The following is a 10,401-nucleotide window of genomic DNA, read 5'->3' as shown; positions in this document are numbered from 1 at the left end:
TGGGTTTGGGTGCAGCTAATCATGAAGGCCAGATAGACCTGCCACCATTTGGTGTTGTAACAGGTATTAAACTGCAAAGAACAGTACTACTTAACACAACCTACTTACCATGGGTCACAGAGCATATGTTTGGTTATTATATTTTGTAAGGGTAATCATGCAGGCCATATAGACCTCCACCGATGGGGTGAGTATGAGTAACCGCTATTAAAATGCAAAGGACATTACTAATTAACACAACATAGTTACCATGGGTCGCAGACCAAGAGCAGATGTCTTATTATTATATTTTGTATGGGTAATAATCCAGGCCGTATAGACCTCACCAAATAGGAGGAGTTACAGAGATTAAAGTGCTAAGAATGGTAGTACTTAAAACACAACCTAGTTAAAATAGGTACCAGACCGCATGTCTTATTATTATATTTTTTCAGGGTAATCAGGCAGGCCATATAGAACACCCCCGATAGGGGGGGGGGGGAACAGGGATTAAAGTGCTAAGAAAAGTACTAATTAACACAAGCTAGTTGGGTCCAAGAACGCATGTTTAATTATTAGACTTTATTAGGGTAATTATATATCTAACAAATCTATTTCTCTTCTATCGATTCTATCTAACTATCAATCTATGTATATCAATCTATCCTATCTATCAATCTATCTTCTGTCCGGGATGTTTTGAGACAGCCACTTTGGGAATGTTAGTTGATTTAGGCCCATTATGGCTTAAAAGCAGACTCTGCATAAACTATGTAATTTTCCATGGGAGTTTTGCCAGGGATCCCCCTCCAGCATGCGACAGTCCAGGTGTTAGTCCCCTTGAAACAACTTTTCCATCACTATTGTGGCCAGAAAGAGTCCTTGTAGGTTTTAAAGTTCGCCTGCCTATTGAATTCAATGGCGTTTCGTGCGGTTCGCGGGTTCGCAAACAATACCGGAAGTTCGAGTCCGCCGTTCGCGAACCGAAAATTTTAGGTTCGCGACATCACTACTCACTACCTCTCATTCTCTGTAACACACACAGTGCACAGCATGGATGAGAGGCAGTGAGTGCCAGGTATGAACAGCTGTTAGCTGAAATTGCAGGAGCACGCATGGACGAGACTACTAGACTCGAGAAAAGGATCCTGTACTAGTGCAAGCTTTTGGAAGACATCAGAGAAGGAGGGGTCAGGCGGCCATTTCAAAACTGCAAGATGAGATCTAGTAAGTTTATTTTCTGCCAAAGTTTATTTAGATAGAAATTTGGCTACAGTTTACTGTAAAGATTGCTATTTAACTATTTAACTAATCTAAATAAGTTACAGTAATTTTTTGGGTTGACTGTCCCTTAAGTTACAAAAAAAAAAAGAAATTATCAAAGCTTTAATCTAATTACACCTATTCTAAGGGCCCTATGAAAATAAAAAAGCACCCCCCCAAAATAAAAAAACCCTAACCTACAATAAACTTTTGCGGGGCATTGCCCCAAAGAAATCAGCTCTTTTACCTGTAAAAGAAAATACAAACACCCCCTCCCCATAGTAAAACCCACCACCCACACAACCAACCCCCAAATTAAAAGCTATCTTAAAAAACTAAGCTCTCCATTGCCCTGAAAAGGGCATTTGGATGGGCATTGCCCTTAAAAGGGCATTTAGCTCTTTTGCAAGTCCTAATCTAAAACTAAAACCCACCCAATAAACTCTTAAAAAAATCCTAACACTAACCCCAAAAGATTTACTTACAGTTTTGAAGATCCGACATCCATCCTCCAAGAAGCCGGGAGAAGTCCTCATCAAAGCCGGCAGATGTCTTATCCAAGCGGCCAAAGTCTTCATCCAAGCTCGCAGAAGTCTTCATCCAGACAGCATCTTCTATCTTCATCAATCCGGCGCGGAGCGGCTCCATCTTCAAGACATCCGACGCGGAGCATCCTCTTCCTTCCGATGACTACCGACGAATGAAGGTTTCTTTAAATGACACCATCCAAGATGGCGTCCCTTAGATTCCGATTAGCAGAAGTCTTCATCCAGACGGCATCTTCTATCTTCATCCATCCCACGCAGAACGGCTCCATCTTCAAGACATCCGACGCGGAGCATCCTCTTCCGACGATTACCGACGAATGATGGTTCCTTTAAATGACGTCATCCAAGATGGCGTCCCTTAGATTCCGATTGGCTGATAGAATTCTATCAGCCAATCGGAATTAAGGTTGAAAAAATCCTATTGGCTGTTGCAATCAGCCAATAGGATTGAGCTCGCATTCTATTGGCTGATTGGAATAGCCAATAGAATGTGAGCTCAATCCTATTGGCTGATTGGATCAGCCAATAGGATGAAAGCTCAATCCTATTGGCTGATTGCAACAGCCAATAGGATTTTTTCAACCTTAATTCCGATTGGCTAATAGAATTCTATCAGCCAATCGGAATCTAAGGGACGCCATCTTGGATGAGGTCATTTAAAGGAACCATCATTCGTCGGTAGTCGTCGGAAGAGGATGCTCCGCGTCGGATGTCTTGAAGATGGAGCCGTTCCGCGTGGGATGGATGAACATAGAAGATGCCGTCTGGATGAAGACTTCTGCCGGCTTGGATGAAGACTTCGACCGCTTGGATGAAGACTTCTGCCGTCTTCGATGAAGACTTCTCCTGGCTTCTCGGAGGATGGATGTCGGATCTTCAAAACTGTAAGTAAATCTTCTGGGGTTAGTGTTAGGATTTTTTTAAGGGTTTATTGGGTGGGTTTTAGTTTTAGATTAGGACTTGGGCCTGCAAAAGAGCTAAATGCCCTTTTAAGGGCAATGCCCATCCAAATGCCATTTTCAGGGCAATGGGGAGCTTAGGTTTTTATAGATAGCTTTTTATTTGGGGGGTTGGTTGTGTGGGTGGTGGGCTTTACTATTGGGGGGGTTGTTTGTATTTTTTTTTATAGATAAAAGAGCTGATTTCTTTGGGGCAATGCCCCGCAAAAGGCCCTTTTAAGGGCTATTTGTAGTTTATTGTAGGTTAGGTTTTTTTATTTTGGGGGGCTTTTTTATTTTCATAGGGCCCTTAGATTAGGTGTAATTAGTTTAAAGCTTTGATAATTTATTTTTTATATTTTTGTAACTTAGTATTTATTTTTTGTGTAACTTAGTGTTTGTTATTTTTTGTAACTTAGTTTTTTGTAACTTTGTAATTTTTTATTGTAGAATTAAATTATTTGAGTAGGGTTAGGTGTTTAAATATATAATATAGTTATTTTAATTTGTAGTTTTATGTTATTTTAGTATAAAAGTTAGGTTAGATTAATTATTAATTTAATATAGTTTAATGTAATTTTATTATAACAGTTAGGTTAGATTAATTATTAATTTAATATAGTTTAATGTAATTTTATTATAATAGTTAGAATAGGTTAATTATTAGTTTAATATAGTTTAATTTAATTTTAAATTTATTATAAGATAGGAATGAGTTAATATTTAATATAAAGTTAACGGCTGTTAGGTTTAGGGCTTAAAAGGTTAATTTAGTTTATGGCAATGTGGGGGCTGGCGGATTAGGGGTTAATGCATTTATTCAATTCTGGTGGGCTCCGGGAGCGGCGGTTTAGAAGTTAATAAGTTTATTTAGTTGTGGCGGGGTCCGGGAGCGGCGGTTTAGGGGTTAATAAATTTATTTAGTTGTGGCGGGGTCCGATAGCGGCGGAATAGGGGTTAATACCTTTTATTTAGGTGGCGACGGTGTAGGGGGTGGCAGATTAGGGGTGTTTAGACTCGGGGTACATGTTAGGGTGTTAGGTGTAAACATAACTTTTATTCTCCCATAGGAATCAATGGGATATCGGGCAGCAGCGAACATGAGCTTTTGCTGCTTTCAGACTCCCATTGATTCCTATGGCATCCACGGCCTCCAGGGCGGCGGATTGAAAACCAGGTATGCTGGGCGGAATAGCTGCGAGCGTACCTGGTAGTTATTTGATAACTAGCAAATGTAGTCAGATAGTGCCGAATTTAAATTCGGAACATCTGTAGTGACGTAAGCATCGATCTATGTCAGACTGAGACCGGCGGATCGTATGTTATGTCACAAAATTCTACTTTTGCCAGCCTGTAGGCTTTGATAACTAAGGCAAATCAAGCTCTCCACAATTACGCTGCGGAATTCCAGCATATTTGCGATTGACGGCTTGATAAATAGGCCCCATAGTATTCAAATGTTTTCTATCTTTCATATGAAAAGCAGCATGTAATTGTGTTGAATGAAATTTATCTGAAAGAATATGATGTAAAAACTTTAACCACTACTATAGCATTCACTGTTTGACAATCACTTCATACTAATGCTGATTGGGTGTTTTCTACCTATCAGTTAATGGGCGTTACTAGGTTGAACCTATCCGTCAATGAGTATTAGTAGGAAATAGACAACTTATGCTGCAGTAGTTTCATTTCAAATGTAAACATATTTAAATAACATTATTCAGGTAGACTTTTGTTTTTTTAATCGTAGCTCTTTCATATGGATGATAAAATATTTTAGTACAATGTCCTTTTAAGTTAAATGTGCTTGTATTTAAGCCTATGCAGACTGCACCATTATCTCAGTTCTTTTGACAGAGTAACATTTTATCCAATCAGGTCTGTCTCATAAATACCTTAACAGGAGTGAGCACAATGTAAGCTATATGGCACACATGAACTAGCACTGTTTAGCTGGGACATGCACTGAGATAAGAGGCGGCCTTCAAGGGCTTAGAGATTAGCATATGATCTTACATAGGTTTAGCCTTCAGCCAAGAATACCATGAGAGCAAAGCAAATTTGATGATAAAAAATAAATTGGAAAGTTTAAAATTGCATGCCCTATTTGAATCAAGAAAGTTTTGAGTAGACTGTCCTTTATTATTGGGATTCAAAAAAGCTATACTGAGCCACCAAACTATTATTGTATAAAGGAAATACCCCTTTATTTGCAGGTTTTCCATCCATGATGCAGAAACTAATTTAGCACTTAAATCACATTTAATTTGTGATGCTTCTAATTTTCTGTATACACAAACAGGGTGTTGGGTCTCCATCTTCATAGAAATGTTACTACTTTCATCCTTGTTTTCACAAATTGAATTATTAAACATCATGCATTGCAGAATGATGTCTTATAAACTAGCACTTCTCAATTCCAGTCCTTGGGACCCCTATCATGATATAGTTACTAAACTACAGAGGTTTACAATGGCACTACTGTGGCAATCCCCACAGATATTTGGTCAGTTAACGTCCTACTTGTTGCGTTTTAATTCTGCCTCAAGTGGAGTGAATTCCATGTACAAAATGTGGGTTGGTGCTCAGCATTAATTAGAACTATAGCAAAAAGGAAGTGGATAGAGATCCACTGACAGAATGCAGGTAGCACTCTATGCCTAGGCTGAAAGGCGTACGATCCGGATATAGTTAAAACATAACTTTTATTAATAAATTGATTAAAATACGCACAAACATACATACATATATTAAAATAACCACTCTGTTGTAAGATTCTATATAAGGGTGATGGCTATATATTACTAATGTGGGCCTAAGGTGTTTAATGCCGTCACCTATAGAAATATAATAATGTAAATTTAGTAAATTGGGGGACTCATACTGGTCACCTAAAATCAGGTAAATATGGTATAGGGAGACAGAGTTTACCTACTAGTGTTACGTATATCAAATATATATTATGATAGTGCTAAGTCAGAACTCAGCTCCCCAACATGTATATGCCTGTTAGTAATATGGTATACACAATATCTCTCACAGTGGGTCTTACAGAAGAACCAATACTTAGTATTGTAATAGATTAAGTATTCCTGACTGGTAATTCTGTGAGTTTAGGATACCCTGGTATCAGACACCTTAAGTAAATGAGTGTATGTATTGGCACCTGTACCATTCAGTAAAGAGTAGATATTATGATCCACTGACAATTGTCGTGTATATTATGATTGTGTTAGCTTCCTAAGTGAATACATTCAATGGGTGACCATTTGGTTCATTTTAAATGGATAACGAATATTATTCCAGTTGTTAGGGGTTGTTAGGGTAAGATTAATTCAATATCTGTGGTGTTGTGTGTGTGAGAATCTGAGAAGATTGTATTTCAGTTGTACCTTCTAAATAAACGGTACTTAGTAATATGATGTCTCATCACATGCCAGAATTAAAATATAAGTCTTTGTTGCACAGAGTTGATTCTGCTTAATACCCACTCTTTTTCTTCGATCATATAATATATTCCTGTTTATGTACACAGGTTATAGGTTTTAAATCTTTATTGCACAGAGTTAATTCTGTTTAACATTCACTTAGATTCTTCGATCATATCATATTTTCCTGTTTATGAACACAGGTTATAGGTTTTACATCAATGAGTCAAATCCACTAACTGGGTTTGGTACTGACATGGAAAAAGTCCCTGTAATCTGTGTGCGCAGGTTATAGATTTTACATCAATAGTTCATATCTATTGACTGTGTTAGGTACCTACATAGGAGAGTCCCTGTTAATATAATCGTTCTCAGAGACACGGAACTAATAGTGTGCTTTATTTTGTGTAATCACAGTATCTGTCAGTATCAATCTGTCAGTTTCTATCATATAATTCGAACTCCTTAATGATATGCTATATCACAGTTCATGTTTTATTTTGGTAAGCACTTAATCTTTCTAAATAGCTATGTGTGAATAGGATTAACTAATCAGATGGTTTCTAGATAATCATATGTTTGTTATAGTTCTACAATATCTAGATAGAATCATATAACAGTGGTAGTTAGAGCGCTACAACTTCATGATACGATTAATGCCTAAATATTCACCTATTGCCATCTATAATCCGAATTCTATGTAGTGAGATAAAAATGCTTACAATATTGTCATAAACTTCTTAGTAAAAAAATATATATATATTACTTATGAATCAACTACGGTTTAGGATCACTTAAGTTCAACTATGTGGTTAGATAGATTAACTTTAAAGAGCGTCGGTATTTCTAAATGGGTATTGCAGATATCTGACAGTATTCTATCAGGTAAATGTAATATAGAATACCGTTCTATGTAGCTGAGAGACTAGTAGTTCTCCCCTTAGATAGAATATTGTATCCTGGTACTAACACAATGTTGAGTTCCAGTACTTTAGGAATGCTACGTCGACTAATAATGTCGTTTCTTTATAATATTGTGTACTTAGTTATATACCTATTTCAGTATATTAGAGATTGTCACGTCTCTCTGCCTAGCTAGACAATGTGTTACCGCTGATTGCGGTTCAGCGTTATGAGTAGCAGGCTGTAGTGACCGAGTAGTTTAACGAGTTACCCCAGCATGTTATATTAAACTAATACATTTAGAATTGTAGTTATCAATGAGTTTACTAAATTTTAACGGAGTGGTTCTAAAAGAGCGTCTTACTGCTGACGCGTTTCGCCCAAACTGGGCTTTTTCAAAGGCAGCGAGCCCCCGATAGTGACCTTATTTAAGGCGCCGTAAACCGGAAGTTCCGCCTTCTCGTAGAATCTATTGGTTATCCACTTGTCCATCATAAGGATTCCATCGTTAAGGTGGTGTATACCATTGTTAATGACGGTAACTCAACATTGTGTTAGTACCAGGATACAATATTCTATCTAAGGGGAGAACTACTAGTCTCTCAGCTACATAGAACGGTATTCTATATTACATTTACCTGATAGAATACCGTCAGATATCTGCAATACCCATTTAGAAATACCGACGCTCTTTAAAGTTAATCTATCTAACCACATAGTTGAACTTAAGTGATCCTAAACCGTAGTTGATTCATAAGTAATATATATATATATTTTTTACTAAGAAGTTTATGACAATATTGTAAGCATTTTTATCTCACTACATAGAATTCGGATTATAGATGGCAATAGGTGAATATTTAGGCATTAATCGTATCATGAAGTTGTAGCGCTCTAACTACCACTGTTATATGATTCTATCTAGATATTGTAGAACTATAACAAACATATGATTATCTAGAAACCATCTGATTAGTTAATCCTATTCACACATAGCTATTTAGAAAGATTAAGTGCTTACCAAAATAAAACATGAACTGTGATATAGCATATCATTAAGGAGTTCGAATTATATGATAGAAACTGACAGATTGATACTGACAGATACTGTGATTACACAAAATAAAGCACACTATTAGTTCCGTGTCTCTGAGAACGATTATATTAACAGGGACTCTCCTATGTAGGTACCTAACACAGTCAATAGATATGAACTATTGATGTAAAATCTATAACCTGCGCACACAGATTACAGGGACTTTTTCCATGTCAGTACCAAACCCAGTTAGTGGATTTGACTCATTGATGTAAAACCTATAACCTGTGTTCATAAACAGGAAAATATGATATGATCGAAGAATCTAAGTGAATGTTAAACAGAATTAACTCTGTGCAATAAAGATTTAAAACCTATAACCTGTGTACATAAACAGAAATATATTATATGATCGAAGAAAAAGAGTGGGTATTAAGCAGAATCAACTCTGTGCAACAAAGACTTATATTTTAATTCTGGCATGTGATGAGACATCATATTACTAAGTACCGTTTATTTAGAAGGTACAACTGAAATACAATCTTCTCAGATTCTCACACACACAACACCACAGATATTGAATTAATCTTACCCTAACAACCCCTAACAACTGGAATAATATTCGTTATCCATTTAAAATGAACCAAATGGTCACCCATTGAATGTATTCACTTAGGAAGCTAACACAATCATAATATACACGACAATTGTCAGTGGATCATAATATCTACTCTTTACTGAATGGTACAGGTGCCAATACATACACTCATTTACTTAAGGTGTCTGATACCAGGGTATCCTAAACTCACAGAATTACCAGTCAGGAATACTTAATCTATTACAATACTAAGTATTGGTTCTTCTGTAAGACCCACTGTGAGAGATATTGTGTATACCATATTACTAACAGGCATATACATGTTGGGGAGCTGAGTTCTGACTTAGCACTATCATAATATATATTTGATATACGTAACACTAGTAGGTAAACTCTGTCTCCCTATACCATATTTACCTGATTTTAGGTGACCAGTATGAGTCCCCCAATTTACTAAATTTACATTATTATATTTCTATAGGTGACGGCATTAAACACCTTAGGCCCACATTAGTAATATATAGCCATCACCCTTATATAGAATCTTACAACAGAGTGGTTATTTTAATATATGTATGTATGTTTGTGCGTATTTTAATCAATTTATTAATAAAAGTTATGTTTTAACTATATCCGGATCGTACGCCTTTCAGCCTAGGCATAGAGTGCTACCTGCATTCTGTCAGTGGATCTCTATCCACTTCCTTTTTGCTAATGATATAGTTACTAACCTGCTGTCACCCATCAGCTGACTATTTCACCTGTGCTCTAGTTCAGATATCATGAATAATGTAAGCTTATTAGAAACATAAAGGATTCTACACTGATGTAATAACATATATTTATGCTCAAATACTGTAAACGTAGTGAGTACAAGTATCGTATGGAAAATATTCTTAGAAGACTTACACACGCTATAGTAAATATACAATTAGATTATTATGGAGCGCAAAATAACTATAAGATGCCTTTTATGATACTATAAGGTGCTGGTTTAGTGGTATATAGTTATGTCCTCATTATGTTTTTTTGTATGTAGTAATGATTCCAAATCTAAACTTGTACATATTTTCAATTTACAGACCAGGACTTTCCACCACTTTTTGCCATTAAATACAACATCAGGGAATAATCATCTACCTTTTTACCTAAGGCAGTGATCAATCTCCCTGATGTCAAATCACGGGTACACGGTGGACTATATATGTTAATTCAGTTCATGGATTATGTTTCAATGCTCACAAATTATTTAGATATACACCCAATAATTGTTAAATTCATTCATACCATTGGGTATAACCGAGTTCAGATTGAAAATCCATTTGGTTTCCATTTTTAACAATCTTTGCTCGGTGTCCCCACCTCTTATCCCAGGTTTAAGTTTTTCAAGCCCCCAACATTTCATTGCATTGGTGTTCCCCTTATGAGACATTAGGAAATGTTTGGCTACACTAGTGATTTGTTTCTTCTTTTCTATATCTTTCTGGGCTGTCCTGATATTGCTAAGATGTTCAGTCATACGTGTGCCCAGGCATCGTGTGGTCATGCCAACGTAGAGTAAATCACAGCTGCAGGATATGCAATAAATCACATTAGTGCTTTGACAATTAATATGTTCTTTTATTGCCCATTTTTTACCAAACCTATCCATTGTATATTCTTTTTTAACCATATGTTGGCACACTTTGCAGTGTCCACATGCGAC

The sequence above is a fragment of the Bombina bombina genome, chromosome 1 (assembly GCF_027579735.1).
Source record: "Bombina bombina isolate aBomBom1 chromosome 1, aBomBom1.pri, whole genome shotgun sequence".
Taxonomy (NCBI): Eukaryota; Metazoa; Chordata; class Amphibia; order Anura; family Bombinatoridae; genus Bombina; species Bombina bombina.
This window is presented reverse-complemented; position numbering follows the sequence as displayed.